At 41.6% G+C, this 25,250-nt stretch overlaps 2 pseudogenes; one reads left to right on the forward strand and one right to left on the reverse strand.

Moving 5' to 3' along the window:
• Positions 1–14,800: 14,800 nt before the first annotated feature.
• LOC148777138 (protein kish-A pseudogene) lies at positions 14,801–18,657 on the reverse strand (annotated as a pseudogene).
• A 4,813-nt stretch (positions 18,658–23,470) lies between these two features.
• LOC129558855 (actin-related protein 2/3 complex subunit 4 pseudogene) lies at positions 23,471–24,023 on the forward strand (annotated as a pseudogene).
• Positions 24,024–25,250: the final 1,227 nt, after the last annotated feature.

Here is a 25,250-nt window from a genome sequence, read left to right on the forward strand (position 1 = left end):
GCCACTATACCAACCGGGAAGAGCTTTAAATAGTACAGAGACTTGGGGGCCACCTGAGACCTGACCTACTGATTTGGCATTTCTGAGTGAGAGTACCCGGGAACATGTATTTCAATAATTTACTGAATGTGATAGGCAGAAATTAAAGACCATCCCAAATGACCCCGGCTTTTGTATAATTCCCTCTCCTGTGATATGCTGGGATAGAACTCCCATGATTATACTATGGGGTAAAAGGGACTTTGCCGATTTTGTTTCATTGACTTGAGTTAATCAAAAGAGAGATCATCCAAGAGGGCCTGAACTAATTACCCAAGCTCTCTCTCTTTTTAAAAACTTTTATTTTGTATTGTGGTATAGCTGATGCATACAAACTTGGGCAAACTCCTGGAGATGGTGAGGGATAGGGAGGCCTAGCGTGCTGCAGTCCCTGGGGTCACAAAGAGTCGGGCATGACTGAGCAACTGAACAACGATAGCTGATTAACAATCTTGTGATAGTTTCAGATGAACAGCGAAGAGACTCAGCCATACATATACCCATATCCATTCTCCCCCAAACCCTGCTCCCATCCAGGCTTCCACATAACATTGAGCAGAGCTCCGTGTACTATACAGTGGGTCCTTGTTGGTTATCTATTTAAAGTATAGCAGTGTGTACTTGCCGATCCCCAACTACCTAACTATCCTTTCCCCCATCTTCCCCCTCTCCCGTCAGCAACCATAAAAATAAGAATATATATTTTTATTGACTTACTGTTTATTTGGCTGTGTTGGGTCTTCATCAAGGCACTTGGGATTTTTATCTGCAGCATATGAACTCTTAGTTGTGGCATGCGGGATCCAGTTCCCTGATCAGGGATTGAACTCAGTTCCCCTGCGTCGGGAGTGTGGAGCCTTAGCCACTGAATTACTAGGGAAGTCCCCGTGCAAGCACCATAAGCCTAGATCTAGAAGTTAGAAATGGAGAAAGTCAGAAGCCAGAGAGACTCAGCACTTGAGAGGGATCCAATCTGTCCTGGTTGGCTTAGAAGATGAAGGGGATCATGTGGACAAAACCTGAGAACATCTTCAAGCTGAGAGGGACACCTGGCCAACAATGAGATTACTGTGGGGCTGAGCATCTATTCCACTCTCTGCCAGGTCATCCTGGGGTAGGAAAAATGGATCTAAAATCTGGGGAAAAGGAGGTAGATGGCTGTATGTTCTCTCAGCGTCTCTGCTTCCCACGTGTGTCAGTGTAGTTCTCTAGGAAGCAGATGCTAGGGGTCAGGCTCATGGCTGAGGCAGAACGACTCATATGCCTAAGTGAGAAGGAAGCCGGATGGGGCAGAGAGAACCTCAGACTCAGCCCAGATCTGACCAGCTCCAGCCAGGGAGGTGTGGAACTTGGAAGTGAAGATGAGTCACTAAGGAATCCCGCATTGGTCAGAAGACCTAGTGCCCTTAGCTGTGTCATCAAGGCTGGGTAGCAGAGGAAGAATGAGATCTGGGGCAGATCCTGAAGCTGTGGACAGCTGGAGGCTCTCGGGGAAACTGCCTTTCCTGCAGCTGAACGGCAGATTCTCTAGCGAGATCTCAGGGATAAATCTCAACGGGCTTATTCATAATTTATTTTCTCATCTTTAAAAAGAGTCATGGGGAGACTTCCCTAGTGGCCCAGTGGTTAAGACTCTGAGCTCCCAATACAGGGGGCCAGGGTTCAATCCCTGATCAGGGAACCAGATCCCACATACAGAGCAGACGTGGCACAGACAAATGTGCGTGTGTTACTCTCTCAGTCGTGTCTGACTCTGCGACTCCATGGACTGTAGTCCGCCAGGTTCTTCTGTCTGTGGAATTCTCCAGCCAAGAATACTGGAGTGGGTTGCCATTTCCTTCTCCAGGGAATCTTCCTGACCCAGGGATCAAAACTGGGTCTCCTGCATTGCAGGCGGATGCTTTACTCTCTGAGCTACTAGGGAAGCCCTACTCTGTAGAAATTAAAGTTTAATCCATGCCTTTTAAAAACATTTAATATTTATTTATTTGGCTATTAGAAAAAAAGTCATGGTGGTCTAGTGCAGGGGCCCCTGGTTGGATACCTGGTCAGGGAACTAGATCTCACATGCTGCAGCTTAGACCCAGCACAGTCAAGTAAATATTTAAAAAAAGCACGGATTGAGCTTTAATTTACATAGAGTAGAATGCATGGTTTTTAGGGGTACTTTTTTAAAAGATATTTTTACTAAATATTTTTTAAAATTAATTTTTTTGGGAATATAGTTGATTTACAGTGTTCTCTCAGTTTCTGCTCTAAAGTTTAAGCGAACTGAATCAGTTATACATTTATCCACTCTTTTTAAGATTCTTTCCCTATAGAAGTCATTACAGAGTATTGAATATAGTTCCCTGTGCTATATAGCAGGTTCTATTAGTTCACTATTTTATATATAGTAGTGTGTATATGTGGAGAAGGAGATGGCAACCCACTCCAGTATTCTTGCCTGGAGAATCCCAGGGACGGGGGAGCTGGTAGGCTGCCATCTATGGGGTTGCACAGAGTCGGACATGACTTAGCAGCAGCAGTGTGTATATGTCAATCCCAATCTCCCAGTTTACCCTACCCCCATTTTCCCCTGGGGCTTCCCAGGTGGCCCAGTGATAAAGGATCCACCTGCCAATGCAGGAGACACAGGAAGTGTCAGTTAGACCCCTGGGTTGGGAAGATCCCCTGGAGAAGGAAATGGCAACTCACTGCAGTACTCTTGACTGGGAAATCCCATGAATAGAGGGGCCTGGCAGGCTACAGTCCATGGGGTCAAAAGGAATCAGACAAGACTGAGCAACTGTGCGTGCACACACATCATTTCCCCCTTGGTAACCGTAAGTCTGTGACTCTATTTTTGTTCTGTGAATAGGTTCATTTGTACCATATTTTTATATTCTACATATAAGCGATATCATATGATGTTTGTCTTTTTCTGTCTGCCTTCACTTAGTATGATAATCTCTGGGTCCAACAGTGTCACTGCAAATGGCCTTATCTTGTTCTCGTTTAAGGCTGAGTAACTGATGCTAAAGCTGGAACTTTGGCCACCTCATGCGACGAGTTGACTCACTGGAAAAGACTCTGATGCTGGGAGGGATTGGGGGCAGGAGGAGAAGGGGACGACAGAGAATGAGATGGCTGGATGGCATCACTGACTGGATGGACATGAGTTTGAGTGAACTCTGGGAGTTGGTGATGGACAGGGAGGCCTGGTGTGCTGTGATTCATGGGGTCTCAAAGAGTTGGACACGACTGAGCGACTGAACTGAACTGAATATTCCATTGTCTGAGCGACTATCACATTCACTTTTCAATATTCCATTTTGTTTATGTACCACATCTTTATCCATTCATCCACTGATGGACATTTAGGCTGTTTCCATGTCCTGGCTATCATAAATAGTGCTGCAATGAACATTGGGGTGCACATATCTTTTTGAATTGTGTTTTTCTCCAGATATATGTCCAGGAGTGGGATTGCTGGGTCATATGATTAACTTTTAGTTTTTTTTTAAGGAACCTCCATACTGTTCTCCATAGTGGTCACACCAATTTACATTCCTACCTAAAAAAAAAAAAAACTTTATATTTTTAGAGCAGTTCTAGGTTCACAGCAGAATTGAGCAGAAAGTAGGGGGTTTCCATAAACTCCCGGTTCCCACACAGGCACAGCCTCCCGCACTGATGCCACCCCCCAGTTGAACTCCAGTGTTGTACGAATGATGTATATGACACACACCCACCATTACAGTATCATGCAGAACAGTTTCAGTTCCCTAAGAATCCTGAGCTTCGCCTATGCTTTCTTTCCTCCCCCTCGGTAATTGTAATATGCCCAATACATAGTTATGTAACTACTACCACCATCAATGTAGGCAGGCCCCTGGTCCTAGACTCCAGTTATACTTTAAAGTCTAGTCTTCACTAGCTAAATTCCTGGACCCTTCGGCTTTCAGGTATTTTCCAAGCTCTTTGTTCTGCTTTGCTTAACATACTGCTTCTTTTTCCTAGATTAAAGGAAGTGGGGGAAGGAATACAGAAATAAAGGAAGAGCAATCAAGAAATAATCGTGCAGGGACTTTCCCAGTGGTCCAGGGGCTAAGACTCCGAGCTCCCCATGCAGGGGGCCCAGGGTTCGATCCCTAGTGGGGGAACTAGGTCCCACATGCCGCAACTAAGAGTCTGCATGCTGCTCCTGAAGATCTGGCATGCTCCACGCTGTTCTCCATAGTAGCTGTATTCATTTATATTCCCACCAACAATGCAAGAGGGTTACCTTTTCTCCACACCCTCTCGAGTGTTTATTGTTTGTAGATTTTTTGATGCTGACCATTCTGACCAGTGTGAAGTAATATCTCATTTAGTTTTGATTTCCATTTCTCTAATAATGAGCAATGTTGAGCATCTTTTCACGTGTTTGTTAGCCATCTGCATGTTTTCTTTGGAGAAATGTCTGTTTAGGTCTTTTGCTCACTTTTTGACTGGGTTGTTTGTTTTTCTGATATTGAGCCACTTGTATATTTTGGAGATTAATCCTTTGTCAGTCATTTCATTTGCTATTATTGTCTCCCATTCTGAGGGTTGTCTTTTCACCTTGAGGGGTGAGATGGGGTGGAGGGTGGGAGGGAGGTTCAGGAGGGAAGGGACATATGCACACTTATGGCTACTTCACGTTGTTATATGGCAGAAACCAACACAATATTGTAAAACATTTATTTTTCAGTTAAAAATAAAATTTTTAAAAATTAGCAGAAAAAAATGTCCCACATGCTGCAATGAAGATCGAAGATCCTTAGTGTCACAACTAAGAGTCAGCACAGCCAAATAAATAAATATTTTTTAAAAATTAAAAGACAGAAACAATAGTGCAGGGTCCTGGTTCCTCCTGAAAGGATATGCATAACAATATCTTTGAGTTCTTCTGCAGAAACCCCGGGGAAGATGGTAAACGTCAGGTTCAACACAAAATTCCTGGAACACCACTCTGTCACGTCACCACTAACCAATCAGAAGAAAGTTTGTACCCAGTGGAAGATATAGAAGACTCTCACTCCCTTCCCCAGTGATTAATTTCGATTAACTTCCCCTTTCTCCCGTAAAAAAAGAAAAAACTTTCATGTTTCAGCAGAAACTTTGAAGCTGGTTCTTGGACATGAGTCTGCCTTCTTCCTAGGTTGCTAGTCTCCTGAATGAAGCAAACTTTCCTTTCCAATCAGCACTTGTCTCTCTCAAGTATTGACTTTCGAGCTGTAAGCAGCCAAGAACTGTCAACACATGGGATATTTCCACCACCCCACAAATTCCTCCATTTCTTTGTCTTAAGTCCTCTCCTGCCCCTGACAGCTACTGTCAGCCACTGTCTGATTTTCATTCCTTTAGCTTGGTGTTTTTCATAATGTCATATAAATAGTAAATGCACCTGTGTTTGAATGAACTGCTTTCTACTTCATTATAATCCAGGCATGGGAAAATTCCATGTGAACTTTCAGATTCTTTAGGAGAAAAGACGAAAGTTATAGGGTGACCTTTTTGGACCCTCTGGGACATTATTAACTGGCTTCTTTTTTGTGGGGGAGGAGAAACACAATTTGATGGAGATAAAATTTCACACACACATCCAATTAAGGTATGCAACTCAGCGTCTTTCAGTCTGTTCACAGAGTTGTGCAAGCATCATCACAATCAATTTTTCAAATTATCCATCACCTCACCATAGAAAACCCTGTGACTTCTCCCCATTCTCTCCTCCCCCTCAGCCCCTGGTAACCATAAATCTACTTTTTGTTCATATAGATTTACCTATTCTGGACATTTCATATAAATGATCACCTAAAATGTATGGTCTTTCGTGTCTGGCTTCTCTCACTGAGCATCACGTTTTCAAGGCTCATCCACGTTGTAATGTGTCAGTGTTTCATTCCTTTTTATGCCTGAATAATATCTCCTTGGCTATGGTTTTAGCACATTTTGTTTCCTGTTTCATCCGTTAATGGACATTTGGGTTGTTTCCACTTTTTGACTATTATGAATAATACTGCTACAGATACTCATGTACAAGCATTAATCACTTTTGTTCCTATCAGCAAATTCATTTTAGGATTTCTTTGACTCACTATATAAAGTATGTTCCTTGAACTTTAACCTGCCTTGCCATTTTACCAGTTCCTTTATGAACGAATGAATGGAACAAAATCTTGCATTTTATATGGTCTTCACTTTTTGAAAACCGCACTTTGAAAATATCCTCACTTAAGGCCACAGGTCCTCTCCTGTGGCCCTTTGCTAGAGCAAAACTGAGTTCTAGTAATTGCTTCTTCCTCTGGCTCTAGGGATTCATTCCATTTCTGGAGGATTCCCTTAACACTGTCCACAGTGTTGCACAGGATCCCTTTTCTGAACACTGTGCACCATGAATGTGCGATTTGTTTCCTGACTGGATCTGACTGATACTGATATTGCAGGGAACATTATGGGAGATAGTTCACATTGTACCCTTAGAAGATACATAGTAACACACAGCAGCTTCTCATTAAACATTTTGTAGAATGAACAAATCAAAGGGCATAATGAGGCATACAATTTGAATGTTTTGTTTTTAAAAAAGGTTTATCCATCTATTTGTTTATTTTTGGCTTCACTGGATCTTTGTTGCTGCCTGTGGACTTTCTCCAGTTGCGGCAAGCGGTGGCTACTCTCTAGTTGTGCTTGGGCTTCTCATGGCGATGGCTTCTCTTGCGGAGCACAGGCTCTAGGCTCGTGGGCTTCAGTAGTTGTGGCTCAAGGACTCTAGAGGGCTGGCTCAATAGTTGTGGTGCACCGGCTTAGATGCCTTGAGGCATGTGGGATCTTCCCAGACCAGGGATGGAACTCTTGTCCCCTGCACTGGCAAGTGGATTCTTAACCACTGGAACACCAGGGAAGCCCAATTTGAAGGTTCTTAAAAGTTCCTTAATTATTCACTGCTATGAGCTGGCAGGATTGAATTTTATCTGAAAGTTAGAAAATCCCCTTACCCTTTGTGTTATGAAAAAGTCCCTACTGCAAGGACCACCATCCTTCTTCATATGACTAAGATATGACCCAAAGATCACCCCCCCCATTTATCTGTAACAAGCCAGACATGGACTCTTCAATTCCCATTCTTTGCCTCATAAGTGATTGGCTGAATTGCATGCCCCCATGTTAAGGAGTCCAAACTCGCTCTGCTCATCGCATGTCAGACCAACGAAGATGAAGATATGAGGTACTGAAGCAAGGAATACAACTTTATTCAGAAATTCAGCAGATGGACAAGATTGCAGACTAATATCTAAAAATAACCATCAGGGGGTCTGGGGGGGTCGGATGCCAGGTTCTTCTATGGAACGGAAGGTTTGGGGGGAGGTGAGGAAGTAAACTAAAAAGACTGTTAACTTTTCTTTTTTATTTTAAAAAATTATTAAATTATGATAATACATTTATAGGAGACTTAGAAAATACAGAACAAAGTTATATATTAGAATTATTTTTTTAAGTAGAAAAATTAACATTTTTAGTTGGGAGTTTCAGTGTCAAACACTAAAAAATTAATGAGTCGACAGAAAAGTAGAACGATATAGTATACCTGAAAAGCTCTATGAACCAATTCAACATAATTAAGATTTGCACAATTTTCACAGAACAGTAGATAGAAATTCTATTCAAGTTTCCATAGACTATAAACCAGGAGACACTGGAACATGCCCAGGGACATAAAACAAGGTGCAAAACTTTCATGGCCTAAAAGTATTGAAATCATAGAGTCTGTTCTCTTATCACTGTGGAATTATGTTAGAAATCAATATAAAAATATTTAAAAATAACCCACATATTTTCAAGGGAAATTTGATATTTACCAATACAGATCTTTGACTTAGCCATTGAAAGCCTCAATAAAGTTAAAAAGACTGAAAAAAAACAGAGGAGGATTGCAGAGAAGAAAGTAAAAGATCATTAAACTTGCAATTATCTCTTGGACTGGCCAGCCTTGGGGAGGGGATGTGTTAATTTCTTCCTTCCTGTAGCTACCCACAGTTTAACAGGGTCCTGAACAAAGGCATTTTGGTTTAACATTCAGGCAGAGTGGTAGGATTTCCTGAGGCAGTGAACAAAATGTTCACTAAAAGGAACATAGTGAACAAAATGTTCCTTTTAATGATTAGTGAACAAAAGCAATGGGAAGCAAAGGTTAACGTAAAAGAAACAAATTCAACATGGAGTAAAATTTTGTTCTTCTCTGTCATACCCATTGATCAGTTGGAAAAAGTTGCTCTTAAATCAAATTTTGATTAAATTTCTTTCCTTCCTCCTGGGCCCTGTGAAGGAAAGGTACATAGCTCAAAATAGCCTGGAGTTAAAACTCCCCTCCAGGTCCTCCCCACCATTCTATGCAAAACACATAACTCACCTGTAGAAGAAAATGTACATTAAGGTTGATTACACCCAGCTCCCAGCCGGTCCAGCCTTTGGCTGATCTCCAGAATTCCTTGCCCAGCCGTTTAAGAGATAACTACTCCAAACAACCTTGGAGAAAAACAGGCCCCCTTAAGACAGTAGCTTTCCACATACATGCCTATATATACTTACTCTTTTCTTGGATTAGGGCAGCAGCTCACTAATCTGACTGCTGCCCCTTCTCTCCTCATTAAAGGTGATCTGTTCCTGTAAAGTGCTGGTCTTTTTCCAAACCTCGCCTTCTCTAACTCCTTTACCCTACACCCTGAACTTTGGCCCCAGCTTCACCTGAGCCAGCAGACAGCATCTCTTGAGAACAGGAAAACTTCTGAGCTGCTGTCTCATTACAAGATCCTTTCATCCTTTTCCCCCAATTCTAGAAAGCTCAATTCTTTCTAGTATTCCTATTGTCAGGCAAGTGTATGCGCCTTGATTCTGTCTCTTCACAACAAAGATTTGGAGTGACGGAAGTTAAAGCCCTCGGTGTGTCACAGCTCTCGGGTCTTGGACAGACCGTGTTATAGCTCTCAGGTCTTGAATGGACCGTGTTATAGCTCTTAGACAAATCAGTGTTACAGCTTCATATTACAGCTCTAGTTTATTTAGATGATAGCAGGAAAATCCATCCTCGAGGCATGAGGTCATATCGACCCAAAGACGCGAAAAGAACGCCCCTGCACGCGGGGGTGGGGTGTTGGAGAGTGCACTTTGGCACTCTTCGGCTCCTCTTTTTATGTTTTTTTCCCTCCCCCTGGGCCTGCCCTATGTAAATTGGGCTAGCTGGGACTGCTGTTTGTTCTACCTGAAGTTCTCACTCGGGTCCTCGGGTCCTCGGACCTTCCTTTGACCTTCCTTTGTTCTATTTTCGCTGGCTTTTCCCTCCTTTGTCTTTTAGCCACCGCCATTCTGGACTCCTGTTTCCTTGGCCACCTCATATGACGAGTTGACTCACTGGAAAAGACTCTGATGCCAGGAGGGATTGGGGGTGGGAGGAGACGGGGACGACAGAGAATGAGATGGCTGGATGGCATCACCGACTGGATGGACATGAGTTTGAGTGAACTCCGGGAGTTGGTGATGGACAGGGAGGCCTGGCGTGCTATGATTCATGGGGTTGCAAAGAGTCGGACACGACTGAGTGACTGAACTGAACACTATAAAAGAAAAATTTTGGAACAAAAATCTTGAGATGCTTATTGGAGTGTTCGCCTGCCTTATTTCAATATCTTCCCCTTCTCCCTTGAAGAATCCTTCTGAATAAAGTCTGGGTTTGTTTTCTACTTGACAGAGTAATGATCCATGTGCCTAACTTGACATATATGGTGTAGGGGAGAAAAAAATTCTGTACCCTTTTGGGGTATTATTTTTAGTAGTTTTAATTATGTATATTAATTTAAAATCTTAATTCTTAGAAACCTTAATTTTTAGTGAAGCAAGAAGCTTCTTCACTAAAAGAAGTGAACTAAGAAGAAAGCAACTGTTAACTGTCTGTTACATACCAACCATTCTTAGATCAACAAATTTGTGAATATACTATTTCATATTTCCAGAAGCATACACTTCTTCAGAGTACAATTTTTCAATGTAGCACAAGACGTGTTTACTGCTGCTGCTACTTCTGCTAAGTCGCTTCAGTCGTGTCCGACTCTGTGCGACCCCATAGACGGCAGCCGACCAGGCTCCGCCGTCCCTGGGATTCTCCAGGTAAGAAAACTGGAGTGGGTTGCCATTTCCTTCTCCAATGTGTGAAAGTGAAAAGTGAAAGTGAAGTCACTCAGTCGTGTCCGACTCATAGCGACCCCATGGACTGCAGCCCACCAGACTCCTTTGTCCATGCGATTTTCTGGGCAAGAGTACTGGAGTGGCTTGCCATTGCCTTCAAGACCTTTAAAATCTTTGGTTCAAATAGGAAGCCCAAAGTAGGTAAACCAGATTTAGCAATTAATGTTTCAGTTTCAGTACTCTATCTTACTGTTTTTTTAAAAAATTTTAATTTAATGTAATTTAATTTTTTGGCTACTCCACAAGGCTTGCGGGATCTTAGTTCCCCAACCAGGGATGGAAACTGTGCCTCCAGCAATGAAAATGCCCAAGTCCTGGATCTCCAGGGAATCCCCACATTATCTTATATTCAGTTAAGCTATCATTTAACTTAACTGAGTAGAACTTCAAAGTTACCAGAAAAGATTTTGGAAACTATCTTGAAGTAGACATAGTTTATAAAACATCATCTTTGTTGAAAACTTTGTAAGTTTCATCTCCCATTTATTTAACTTGCTTGTTCACGGCAACCCACTCCAGTACTCTTGCCTGGAGAATCCCATGGATGGAGGAGCCTGGTGGGCTGCAGTCCATGGGGTCGCTAAGAGTCGGACACGACTGAGCGACTTCACTTTCATTTTTCACTTTCATGCATTGGAGAAGGAAATGGAAACCCACTCCAGTGTTCTTGCCTGGAGAATCCCAGGGATGGGGTAGCCTGGTTGGCTGCCGTCTACGGGGTCACACAGAGTTGGACACGACTGAAGTGATGCAGCAGCAGCAGCAGCAGCAGTTCTTAACCATTATGCTTAGATTACTTTAAAAAAATTTCACGAAATATTTTTTATGAATATTTGAAATATTTCATGAAGTCATCAAATTTTTTCTTGTTGACAAATTTTGTAATATATCTGTATACCAGGAAAATATCCAATACTATAGTGCTGGGGAATCTCCCAGGATCTTCTGAAAGTCTGTTTGCACATGTAGAGGGAATGTGCAAGTTTTCTGACTGTTTTCAGCCTGTATTTGAGCCTGAGAGTCCTGAGGGCATTTAGATCTAAAGAAAGCTCAGGCAAGTCTGGACTTGTCTTGGGGGCCTAAACCTTTCTGGGTCTATTTGCATAACGATAATGAACAGTTCTTACAGTACAGAGTTAATTGCAAGGAAGAAAAGAGCCTTGTAAAGAGAATTTACCAGAATTTCTTGAAAGCAGCTGAAGCTGCTCAATGTAACTGAATACAATGTAGAATCTTGAATAAGGTGTGAAACAAACAATGGACACTAGCATAAAATTTTGTGAAATTTGAACAAAATCTGTACTTTTAATTTTCCTTGTTATGGCTTCTTAGATATATCTATCATTTAAAATTGGCATTTAACTTTCAAATACATGGGTTTTTTAAAGTATCTTTGATATTAATTTCTCATTTAAGTGCTTTTTGGCCTGCAATCACAGTCTATGTTTTTTTCTGTCTTTTAACTTTATTGAGGTTTTCAGTGGCTAAGTCAAAGATCTCTCTTGGTAAATGTCACGTTGCACTTGAAAACATGTGGGTTATTTTCAAATATCCTTTGATACTGATTTCTAACATAATTCCACAGTGGTAAGAGAGCAGATTCTGTATGATGTCAATACCTTTAGACCATGAAAGTTTTGCACCTTGTTTTATGTTTACATGTTCCAGTGTCTCCTGGCTTATAGTCTATGGGAACTTGAAAAGAATTTGAATCCTGCTGTTGTGTGGAAATTGTATAAATATTAATCATGTTGAATTGGTTTAAAAAAAAAAGAGCCTTTTAACTGTAATATTCTTATGACTGAAACAGCTCACCCTGGCCAGTCACCATAGTAACCATTTACGTGAGTTATTTTAGAACAGGAGGTCCTGGTAAGGAACACAGAACTAACATGTCACCACCAACCGGAAGAGTTCAGGAAAGGTCAAAAGGAGACGCCACATGTCCTACCACCTCCCAGAATCCTCCTCACTGGCATCCATTTTGGCTGAGCATTGCCTGCGCCACCAGGAAGTTCCCTGAGTCAGAATGATTGGCCAGAGACAACCCGGAAATTAACCCGATTACCATACCCAAGACTGCAAGGCACAGGGCAGAGCATTTCTCCTGGGTTCCCTTATCCTGCTGTTCTCTGCCCAGGCACCCCTTCCCAACAAAGTCTCTTGCTGTGTCAGCACATGTGTCTCTTCAGACAATTCATTTCTGAGTATTAGCCAAGAGCCCCTTTTCAGGACCTGGAAGAGGTTTCCCCTTCCTGCAACAGTATCATCTTGTGATAAGACAAGAGAAAACAAAGAGAGTCTGCCTCAGATATGCCAGGATGGACTTTTGCTTTCTCTGGGTCTTATATGACTCCCAGGGGAACGGATCAACTATGAGGAAGAATTCTCAGGTCAGTTTTTCTGAGAAGGAACAACCTTGTCGACCTCTCTTACAATGCCTTGTTGGGGAAAATTTCAATGTCCTGGAACTTGAATTTAAAGCTTCTCCAGGACTGTGCCTATAGACATTTATTTTCATGCATTTTAAAACCCACTACAATAAGTAGAATTAAGTCTAGACTGTGACTTTCAAAGGAACTATAAGCATGAAAGTTAATGAGCCAAATCCAAGCCTTTCCCCACTGGATCATGTCAGCTGCAAATTGACACTTAGCACGGGTGCTTGCCATCTACCTCTACAAGGATTAAACCATGCGCTGCTGCAGAAGCTGACCTTCAAAACCTCCTGAAAGGATTTCAGGGTGGAGAGCAGAAATGAGTCACTCTGTGTTTGGGGGAAAAACTGACAGGACAGGTCTTCAGATAGATATTCTCAGGGGCTGATTTTATGAGCCCAATTCTTGTATCTCTTCATCTCTAGGAAAGCACTAAAATCCTTCATGGTGATGACTATTTCTTGTGACTTACAGAAAGAAAGCTTCATGGAGATCAGCAGAGAGCTCCTGGAAAAATATGTGCTTGATTACATGTATTTCCCCTTCACCAAAATCACATCTTTACTGACCTTTGTGCCTGCCTCTTTGGAGCAGTCTCTCAGAGCTATCTGAGGTGCTGTCTCCCGGGCTGCAGTTCTCATTTTACCTCCAAATAAAACTTAACTTGTAACTCTCATGTTGTGGATTTTTTTTAGCTCAACATCATGTTAGGGAATTTCGCAAATTTTTATTTGACCCTTAGGGGTTGTCAAAAAAGCTTTGGGAAGAGATTTTTACAATCTTATCTCCTGAGTCATTTAAAAAGTCTCCTGAGACTTTTATTTAGCATTTACCACCTGTTAAAATAACTTGAGGAAGTAATTTAGATAATTTTCTCTCCAAAGTATATATCTATAGCTTTTTAAGAAATCTGCCATGCTGCAATGATAAAGTGCAGTTGTTTTTAAGAGAACTTTGCTTTCCAGTATCAGCTGAGTATCTTTATTTTTTTTTAACCTCGATGAATGTTTTCCTAGCAAAGACAGTCTAACACTGATGATGTGTATTTCATGGATTTTTATTGCACTAAAATATTTATTTTTCTGATTAGATTTCAAAGTTATAATTGAGATGTTTTATTCAAATTTAGCTTTACTGTTCCTTTGTGACTCCTCATAAATGTAAAACTTATTTATGGGTTCACCAAGGAAGTGACCTTGCTTATAGGTACATCCCCTATATGTTCAGAGAAATGAAGTGTGTGGTGACTTTCTGGGGTCTTGCATCATACTGGGGGCTGTGGTTATCTCAACTGGGGAAATTTGAGCTATTTTTCTTCAAATGATTTCACTTTGTATCTAGGGCTGGAGAGATTGATCAGAGATGCAGTTTATATACCTATGCCAACATGGTCTTTTGAGTCAGTATAAGTGGCAACCCACTCAGTATTCCTGCCAGGAGAATCCCCATGGACAGAGGAGCCTAGTGGGCTAGAGTCCATGGGGTCGCAAAAGAGTCAGACATGACTGAGCGACTAACACACACACATCCAACATAGTGAATTTTAAAGAGATAATATGCTTTCTTCTTCAGCTTAACATACTTTCAGGCTTTTATCATCATCAAAAACAACATACAGAGAATGTTAGAACCATGAACCCAGGAGTCAGATAATTTGCGTTCAAATCCTGACACTGTCAGTTATTAGCTGGTGACTGTGGACAAGTCTTAAAACCTCACTGAACCTGCTTCCTTGTCTGTAAAATGGGAAAATAATGGTACCAGAATAATGCAGTTGCTATAAGGAATGGGATATGGGTAGTGGAACCAGACAGCTTGAATTTGAATCCCAGTTCTGCCTTTTGTTAGCTGTGTGATTTTTGGTAAGTGACTTAACGCCTGTGTGCCCCAGTTAATTACTGGCAAAATGGCAGTGACAATACAAGTACATAAACCATTGGATTGTTGTAGGAGTTAATGAGGGTAATGTATATAAAAATGTCTAATTCTGGTATAATGCCATCTAAGTTTTGCTGTTATTATCATAAGGCAAGTAACAATTTTTACACAGTAGTACTTATGCAAATGTTTGAGCCAGGCTAAGGGATAGGCTGAAAGGGCAAGAGCGGAGAGAGAAAAGGGAACTGGGACAGGTGGGTAATGATATTATTTTAGGAGAAAGGTGGGCAGAGGAGTCAATCACAGGACAACTTTCAGAAGTTTTGGAGTTTCATGAGAATTTCAGGCTGGGCACCATTTCCCTCAGGGTCCTAAATTCTAAATCTCTCTGTAGAGAGATACTCTGCCCATTGCTCTTTTGTTAGTTTTTCCCTCAATAAACTCAAAATGGATTAGAGAGCTAAATGTAAGACCAGAAACTATAAAACTCCTAGAGGAGAACGTAGGCAAAACACTCTCCGACATAAATCACAGCAGGATCCTCCATGACCCACCTCCCAGAATATTGGAAATAAAAGCAAAAATAAACAAATGGGACCTAATTAAAATCAAAAGCTTCTGCACAGCAAAGGAAACTATAAGTAAGGTGAAAAGACAGCCTTCAGAATGGGAGAAAATAATAGCAAATGAAGCAACTGATAAAGGATTAATCTCCAAATTATACAAGCAGCTCCTGCAGCTCAATTCCAGAAAAATAAATGACCCAATCAAAAAATGGGCCAAAGAACTAAACAGACATTTCTCAAAAGAAGACATAAAGATGGCTAACAAACACATGAAAAAATGCTCAACATCCCTCATAATCAGAGAGATGCAAATCAAAACCACAATGAGATCCCATTTCATACCAGTCAGAATGGCTGCTATCCAAAAGTCTACATGCAATAAATGCTGGAGAGGATGTGGAGAGAAAGGAACCCTCTTACACTGTTGGTGGGAATGCAAACTAGTACAGCCACTATGGAGAACAGTGTGGAGATTCCTCAAACATACACACCGAGGAAACCAGAATTGAAAGAGACACGTGTACTCCAATGTTCATTGCAGCACTGTTTATAATAGCCAGGACATGGAAGCAACCTAGATATCCATCTGCAGACGAATGGATAAGAAAGCTTTGGTACATATACACAATGGAGTATTATTCAGCCATTAAAAAGAATACATTTGAATCAGTTCCAATGAGGTGGATGAAACTGGAGCCTATTATACAGAGTGAAGTAAGCCAGAAAGAAAAACACCAATACAGTATACTAACACATATATATGGAATTTAGAAAGATGCAAATGATAACCCTGTATACGAGACAGCAAAAGAGACACAGATGTATAGAACAGTCTTTGGGACTCTGTGGGAGAGGGTGAGGGTGTGATGATTTGGGAGAATGGCATTGAAACACGTATGTTGTCATATGTGAAACAAATCACTAGTTCAGGGTCAATGCATGTTATAGGATGCTCGGGGCTGGCATGCGGGGATGACCCAGAGGGAGGATAAAGGGAGGAGGGAGGTGGGAGGGCGGTTCAGGAGGGGGAACTTATGTAAACCCAGAGCAAATTCATATCAATGTATGGCAAAACCAACCAATATAAAAAAAAAAAAAAGGTTTTAGGGATTTCCCTGGTTGCCCAGTTTAGATTCTGCACTTCCAGTGCAAGGGGCTCAGGTTCGATTTCTGGTCAGAGAACTAAGAAACCATAGGCTGCAGGGTGTGGCCAAAGATAAAATGGTTTATTCTGTTTATCTTTGTGGTTTGTTCGAACTGAATCGTGTTGATCACTTTGCGACCCCATGGACTATACCCCGCCAGACTCCTGTGTCCATGGGGTTCTCTAGGCAAAAATACTGGAGTGGGCAGCCATTCCCTTCTCCAGGGGATTGTCCCAACCCTAGGATCAAACCCACATCTCATGTGTCTCCTGCATTGGCAGGTGGATTCTTTACAACTGTATCACCAGGGAGGTCCCCTGGTGTTTGTCTTTATGGGGAGTTAATAGCTGACAACAATATCTAATTAATACTATGTATAACGAGCAATTTTTAGTCAAGAAGTTCTCCTTAGCTTTGAAATTTTAACTGAATTTTGGTTGAACCTTAAGAAATGTTAACTATAAATGTGTAATAACTGCTCCTCTACTTGGGCTTCCCTGGTGGCTCAGAGGGTAAAGAATCTTCCTGCAATTCAGGAGACTTGGGTTCAATCCCTCGGTTGGGAAGATTCCCCTGGAGAAGGGGATGGCTACCCACTCCAGTATTCTTGCCTGGGCAGAGGAGCCTAGCGGCCCATAGTACCCTATAGGGTCGCAAAGAATCAGACACAACTTAGCAACTAACACTTTCACTTTCACAAAAAAATTGTCACATTTTGAACATATCTCTTGCCTCAGTGAAAATTACTGAATGTTTCCCCTTATTATTAAAGCTCAAAGACATTTATGCCATGGCATATGGTAATTAGATTTGAAAACTTTTAGTTTGCACAAGATTTCAATTCAAGTTGACAGACAAAACATAAACTTGATTTAAACCAAAAACGCAGTTTGTATTTTAGGGTAATTTAAAGAGAGAGAGACATAGGGGACTTCCCTGGAGTTCCAGTGGCTAAGAATCCACCTTCCAATGCAGGAGACACTGGTTTGATCCCTGGTCAGGGAACTAGAACTCACATGCTGCAACAGAGACCCCATGCAGTCAAAAAAAATTAAAAAAGCTAATCCAAAAAAACGGTCTCATTCTATAAAGATCTATTGTTTCCAAAACACAGTGAAAAAGTCTTGAGTGAGACATCCCTGGTGGTCCAGTGACTAAGACTCTGTGCTCCCAATGCAGGGGGTACAATCCCTGGTCAGGGAACTAGATCCCACATGCTGCAACTAAGATCCAGTGCAGCCACACATGCAAAATAAAATAAATATTTAAAACAATCTTGAGTAATTTACTAGTTTTGTTTTCTACTATGTGCCTTAAATATGCCTTAGTAAAAACTTATATCTGACACAACAGAATGACATATGTAGAATGTAATATTGTAGTGGGAGTACTGAGGTTGATTTTTTAAAATGGTATTAAATTTTAAATTAAAAAAATTTTTTTTTTCAAATTGAAATTTAGGTTTGTTACAGATGGTCTGTATTTCCCTGTACTTTTTATGTTTTTTTTAAGTTTAAACTTTTTATTTTCTATTGACGTATATCCAATTAACAGTATCGTGGTAGTTTCAGGTCAACAGTGAAGGGACTCAGCCTTACATATACGTGTATCCATTCTCCCCCAAACTCCCCACCCATCCAGTCAGCTAGTTCCTGTGCTATACGGTAGGTTCTTGTTGGCTATCCATTTTAAATCTAGCAGTGTCTACACTTCCATCTCAAACTCCCTAACTACCCCTTTCCCCATCTTTCTCCCCTGGCAACCTTAAGTTTGTTCTCTAATCCTGTGAGTCTCTTTCTGTTTTGTAAATAAATTCATGTGTATATTTTCTTAACAATGTTGTATTAGTTTCTGTTCTGAGGCTGATTGTTACAGACATATTTTAAACTCTGATTATTAAATGGTTACATCCTAATTATTTACATAGAACATTGGTTCAGTTACAAACAGAGAGCATAGCAGTAGGAACTTTATCTCGTTCAATGTTCAAAGATAAAAGAGTTAACCATTCTTTTCATGATTCTCTGCAAGTAAGACTTTCTTTTTTTTCGTATTTAAATCCGATGGCAACTAAATTCTGGCATATTTCCAAGCTACTGTTTGAGGAAGATGCGTCAGTCATCACAATATGGCATACTGCTGCAAAAGGACTCTCCGTTTCACCGATCCTGGCACACGTCAAAATATGCCCACCAACCCAGCTTTATTTCTGTCTAGGAGGCTGAGTGCCAAGGATCAGTTATAAGCACTGGAACATATGAGCGGCAACTTTATAGTCAACAGACTTTGAAAATTGAAAATGGCTGAGTTAGTTAGAGCAATGAAACCCCAGCCACATCTGCTCATTGCTTCTTAATGCTCTGTTTCTCTTGCATGGGCTTGTCAACTTAAAGGAAGACACACCACTTAGGAGTGTTTCCTTGAGTCTTACTGAAGACTATTGCCCAGGAGACAGCTACTCAGTTTGAGGATAAATGTTTTGTAGAGGTGGCAGAGGTGCCAATTTATACACGATTTGTGGCTGGGGAATATATACAGTCAAGCATACATCTTAATAAAAGATTTCTGCTAGTTGCCAAGAACAAGTGTTTCAAGTTAATGAATTTAAAGATTTTCTCTGTGTGGGAAGATACAAGAATCTGGAATCATTAAAATTTGTCCCAAGATACTAACTTGGTGGTTTCATAATAATGAAGATAAAGTGATATTAAGCATTTTAAAACTGTCCTTTATGTAATAAACAGTTTTCATTTTAAGCATTGTTAAACTTTTCAGTTCGTTTTTTACATCTTCACATCTTTACATACATTAAACTTTCAGTCTAACTTCATATACAGCCTCTTACTTTATTACTTTTTAAATGGCTACTGTTGGCTTTCAACTTTGGGAGGAATGGAAAATTCTGGGACTGTGAGATCATGATCTTTCTCCTTTCCTCCTTTTGTTCAAATTTAGTTGTTAAGATGTAGGAGTGAAGGGGGAGGGGATAGTAGAAGTTTTGGCTTTTTTTTGTTGTTGTTGTTAAGGCTGTTTTGAGCTGCATTATTATATGCCTAGGATAAATTTGTGGGCTTCCCTGGTGGCTCAGTCCTAAAAAAGCTTCCTGCCAATCCTGGAGATGAGGGTTTGATCCCTGGGTTGAGAAGATCCACTGGAGAAGGAAATGGCAACCCTCTCCAGTATTCTTGCCTGGGAAGTCCCATGGACAGAGGAGCCTGGTGGGCTACAGTCCATGGAATCTCAAAGAGCTGGACTCAACTTAGCAACTAAAAGAATTGGAGGGGTCTGCTTGTCCAAAGCACAGGGTGCCTCATCCTGTTTTCCATTCTGAATTCCCAGCAGAGTACACAGTCGGTCAGCAGCTGTGGTGGGTTGTGACTTCCTCCTTGTAGAAATAGATGGTGAGCAGGCTCTTAATTCTTCTTTACTGATATACTTCTCTGCTGTAACACCTTTTCCTCCTTCCTTCCTTCCCTCTCTCCTTCCTTTCTTCTTCCCTTCCCTCTTTCTATCCTTCCTTCCTCCTTTCTCTTATTATTTATTTTTTTTCCATTACACTTGAATTAAGAGTAACTCCATGGACATTTCTCATAATCCAGAAGCTCTCTTTTTAATTCCTAGATGATTTTATTTTCACTAAAACATACATTTGGAATACCTCATCACAGGATGCAATTGATGGACAAAGAATAATTTTTTAGATAGTGTCCTAAAATTAGCTATATTACAGCTAACTGTATTTTCAGTTCAGTTCAGTTCAGTTGCTCAGTCATGTCTGACTCTTTGCGACCCCATTAATCACAGCACGCCAGGCCTCCCTGTCCATCACCAACTCCCGGAGTTCACTCAAACTCATGTCCATCGAGTCGGTGATGCCATCCAGCCATCTCATTCTCTGTAGTCCCCGTCTCCTCCCGCCCCCAATCCCTCCTAGCATCAGACTCTTTTCCACTGAGTCAACTCGTCGCATGAGGTGGCCAAACCTGAGTGCAAATCACTGGACTTCATGGTGATTCCCCTTCCTCCCTTCAGGTCCAGAGTCATGGACTACTAAAGCTGGAGGTCATCTGGTCTAGTCCTTTTATTTAGAAGAAACTGAGACCAGGATCTTCCCTGGTGGTGCAGTGGCTTATACTCTACCCTCCCAATGCAGGGGGCACAGGTTTGATCCTTGGTCAGGGAACTAAACCCTACATGCAGCAACTAAGACAGGCACAGCCAAATAAATAAAAATAAATATTAAAAAAAAGAATTTGAAGAAGAATAGATTATGTATATGGATGACTGTATCACTTTGCTGTACACCAGAAATCAACACAGCATTGTAAATGAACTGTACTCCAGTATAAAATTAAAAAAAAATTTGAGAACAGCGATAAAGAGATTTTCATCAGAGTAAAATTATTTTTATGTTTTCCAGCAGTGAACATTATAAAATGAAAAAATAATAGAACAGGCTAACAAATAGCCAAAGGGCCCACTTTTCAGTTTATCTCCCTCCCTAATTTCTTTGCCTCCTTTCATCTCCTTTGCTGTGTTGAAAAGCTCAGAAGATGAAAAAAAAGAGGCAAGAAAGGGAGAAACAAGAACTGGGGTTTTGATCTCTGAAAAAACTGAAAGTTGTATAGGGCAGATAATTTTCAGAAACCACACTTCTGAAACATCAGGTTTATAACATTGCCATATTGCAGCACCTTTATGCTTATTTTTATTTATTTTTAATTTTATTTTTTCATGCTCTGTGGATTTTACTCTTTTTATTTTTACAAAATTTCATTGGAGTATAGTTGATTTACAATGTTCTGTTTCCTATTTTTAAAAATATATTATTATTATTATTGCTGCACCATGTAGCATGTGGGATCTTAGTTCCCCCAACCAGGGATCAAACCTGTGCCCCCTGCATTATGAAGCACTGAATCTTAAACCAGTGGATGACCAGGCAAGTCCCTGTCCCCTCTTTCATTTTTGTGACAGCTTTTTTTGAGATATAACTCACATATCATACCAGAAAATTCATCCATTTAAATTATATAATTGCAGTATCTTTTTAGTACCTTCACAGAATCATGCATCTAACATCCTAATGAATTTTAGAACACATTCATTCTCCTCCCAAAGAACCTTGTATCCATCATCAGTTAGTCTCCGGTTCCCCCTCCCTAGGCAACTACTGTGCTTGTTACTTTTATGTATTAACTTGACTGGATCACAATGTGCCTGGATATTTGACCAAACACTATTGTGTGTGTGTCTGCAAGGGTGTTTCTGTTGACATTTGAATCAGTAAACTGAGAAAAGCAGATTGCCCTCCCTAATGTGGGTGGGCCTGATCTAATCAGTTGAAGTCCCAAATTAGGGAAAAAAAACCCCACTGAGTAAGAGGAAAATCCTCCTGTCTGACTGCCTTTGAGTTGGGATACTGACTTTTTCCACTGCCTTTATTTTTATTTCTTGCCTCTATATTTAGACTGAAACATTGGTTCCTTCTATCTTTATATTCAAAGTGAAACTTCAGCTCCTCCCATTGGCTTGAATCTGTGGACCTTTGAACTGAATGACATCATCAACTTTCTTGGGTTTCCAGCTTGCCAACTAGAGATCTTGGGACTTGTTCAGCTTCATGGTGGTGTAAACCAAGTCTTGATACTAAATCTTTTTCTATGTATTTTTATGCATCCTATTGATTCTGTTTGGAGAACTCTGGGTAATATAACTACTAATCCACTTTCGCTTACTCCTTGGAAGAAAAGTTATGACCAACCTAGACAGCTTATTAAAAAGCAGAGACATTACTTTGCCAACAAAGGTCTGTCTTGTCAAGGCTATGTTTCTTCATGTATGGATGTGAGAGTTGGATTATAAAGAAATCTGAGCACCGAAGAATTGATGCTTTTGGACTGTGGTGTTGGAGAAGACTCTTCAGAGTCCCTTGGACTGCAAGGAGATCCAACGAGACCATCCTAAAGGAGATCAGTCCTGAGTGTTCATTGGAAGGACTGGTGTTGAAACTGAAACTCCAGTACTTTGGCCACCAGATGCGAAGAGCTGACTCATCTGAAAAGACCCTGATGCTGGGAAAGATTGAAGGCAGGAGGAGAAGGGGACGACAGAGGATGAGATGGCTGGATGGCATCACTGACTCCATGGAGATGAGTTTGAGTAGACTCCAGGAGTTGGTGATGGACAGGGAGGACTGGTGTGCTGCAGTCTATGGGGTTGCGAAGAGTTGGACGCAACTGAGAGACTGAACTGAACTGAATCCACTTTCTATCTCTATGGATTTGTCTACTGGGAACATTTCACATAAACAGAATCATAGAACTTCCCTAGTAGTTCAGTGGTTAAGAATTCGCCTTCCAATGCAGAGGACTTGTGTTTAATCCCTGGTCGAGGAACTAAGATCCCACATGATGTGGGGCAACTAAAACTTCACATTGTAACTATTGAGCCCTCATGCCACAGCTAGGGAGAAGCCTGTGAACTGCAATGAAAGATTCTGTGCACTGGTTACTTTTATGTGTTAACTTCGCTGGACCAACTAAGACCCAATGTCTCCAAATAACAAAACTGAAATCGTGTATCTGATTTTGTATCTGACTTCTTTCTCATAGCATCGTTATTTTCAAGATGCATTAATGTTGTAACATGTGTCAGTACTTCATCTCTTTCACTGACAAATGATCTTTCATCATACTGGTGTATCAAATTTTAGTATCTGTTGACAGACTTTTGGGTCGTCTCAGTTTGGGGCTACTGTTTATAATATTGGGATAGACATTTGTGTCCAAATGTTTGTGTGGACATACACAAATCTCTTGGGTATATACTTGGGAGTGAAATTGCTGGGTCACGTGGTAACTCTATGTGTAACTTTTGAGGCACTGTGCTTTCCACAGATAGTACACCATTTTATTTATTTATTTTAATATTTATTTTTAAAAATTTATTTATCTGGCTGTGCTGGGGCTTAGTTGCAGCACATGGTATCTTTAGCTGCAGCATATGGTATCTTTAGTTGCAGCATATGGGGTCTAGTTCCCTGACCAGGGTTCGAACTCAGGTCGCCTGTATTGGGAGTCTTAGCCACTGGACCAGGGAAGTCCTGCTACAACCGTTTTAAAATCGCACCAGACTTCCGCTTTCCGGCCCAGCCAGCGCCCGCGATGGCTGCCGCTCTCCGCCCCTACCTGAGTGCCGTGCGGGCCACACTGCAGGCTGCCCTCTGCCTGGAGAATTTCTCCTCCCAGGTCGTGGAAGGACACAACAAGCCGGAAGAAGAAGTCTGGAGTAGCAAAGAGCTCCTGCTACAACCCGTGACCATCAGCAGGAATGAAAAGGAAGGCTCCATCAACTCTGTCAGGGTCAGCATTGCTGTGAAACAGGCTGATGAAATCGAGAAGATTCTATGTCACAAGTTCATGCGCTTCATAATGATGCCAGCAGAGAACTTCTTTATTCTCCGAAGGAAACCAGGGGAGGGGTATGACATCAGCTTTCTGATCACCAACTTCCACACAGAGCAGATGTATAAGCACAAGTTGGTGGACTTTCTGATCCACTTCATGGAGGAAATTGACAAAGAAATCAGTGAGGTGAAGCTGTCTGTCAATGCCCATGCACGCATTGTGGGTGAGGAGTTCCTCAAGAATGATCCCCGGTATCTCTGTGAAGTCGTCCTGGAGTTAACTTCCCAGAGCAGCAGCGGCTAGGGCAGCGGCAGCAGCAGCGGAGGGGAGCTGGGTGAGGGTGGGCATTAGATGCAGGAGGGGGTGGTGTGCTTGCTCGCTGGGCCACATAGCAGCAGTGGACCTGCCCCGAGGCCACATGTGCCTGGTCAGGCTGGCTTCTGATGTTCAGTCCCCTGGGCCGGGACAGATTTTTTTTTTTAACGTCTTGAAACTTAAAACTCTGTGCTTGTAGGAGACTGTAAACTTTTTGTCTGTTTTTTTTTTTTTTTATAGCAATCTCCATCTCCAAGTAAATAAATAAATAAAATCGCACCAGCAGTATATGAGAGTTCTTGTATTAGTTGGGGATGTTCCAGAGAAACAGAACCAGTAAGAGATGCATGGATTTCACGGGTGGCTTAGTGAAGAAAGAACCTGCCTGCCAATGCAGGAGACACAGGAGACTTGGGTTCGACCCCCGGATTGGGAAATCTCCTGGAGGAGGGTGTGGCAACCCACTCCAATATTCTTGCCTGGAGAATCCCACGGACAGAGGAGCTGGTGGGCTACAGTCCATGCTGTTTCAAAGAGTCAGACATGACTGTAGTGACTGAGCCTGCACGCAAGAGATGCATATTTGTAGAGATTTATTGTAAAGAATTGGCTCACGGGAATTTGCCCCATGACCTGCCATCTTCAAGCTGGAGTTCTAGGAGAGATGTGGGTATAATTTCAGTCCAAGTCCAAAGGCCTGAGAACTAGGGGAGATAATGGTGTCAGTCCCAGCTGAAGGGCAGGACTCAGGCAGGCAGGCCTGTGTTCTATTCCGGCCTTCAACACATGGGATGATGCCCCACCTCCCCACACTGCGGAGGGCAGAGCTGCTTACTCAGTCTGCTGATTCAAAGGCTAATTTCCTCCAGAAACACCCAGCAGTATTGCCTAACCAGACATCAGGACATCCCATGATCCAGTCAAGTTGACACATAAAATTAATCACCACTGTTCTGATCTGTCTCCATCCTTGACAGTAATTTTTTTTGGCCGCACCCTGCAGCATGTGGGATCTTAGTCCCCCCATTAGGTATCAAACCCATGCCCCTCGCAATGAAAGTGTGAAATCTTAACCCTGGACCACCAGGGAAGTCCCATTGACACTATTTTTAATCTTCTGGTTTTTCTGAATATAGCCATCCTAGAGGGAAGGTGATACTATCTTCAGTTCAGTTCAGTCGCTCAGTTGTGTCTGACTCTTTGCGACCCCATGAA

The sequence above is a fragment of the Moschus berezovskii genome, chromosome 8, assembly GCF_049115385.1.
Source record: "Moschus berezovskii isolate FMDL1 chromosome 8, NW_MosBer_1.0, whole genome shotgun sequence".
Taxonomy (NCBI): Eukaryota; Metazoa; Chordata; class Mammalia; order Artiodactyla; family Moschidae; genus Moschus; species Moschus berezovskii.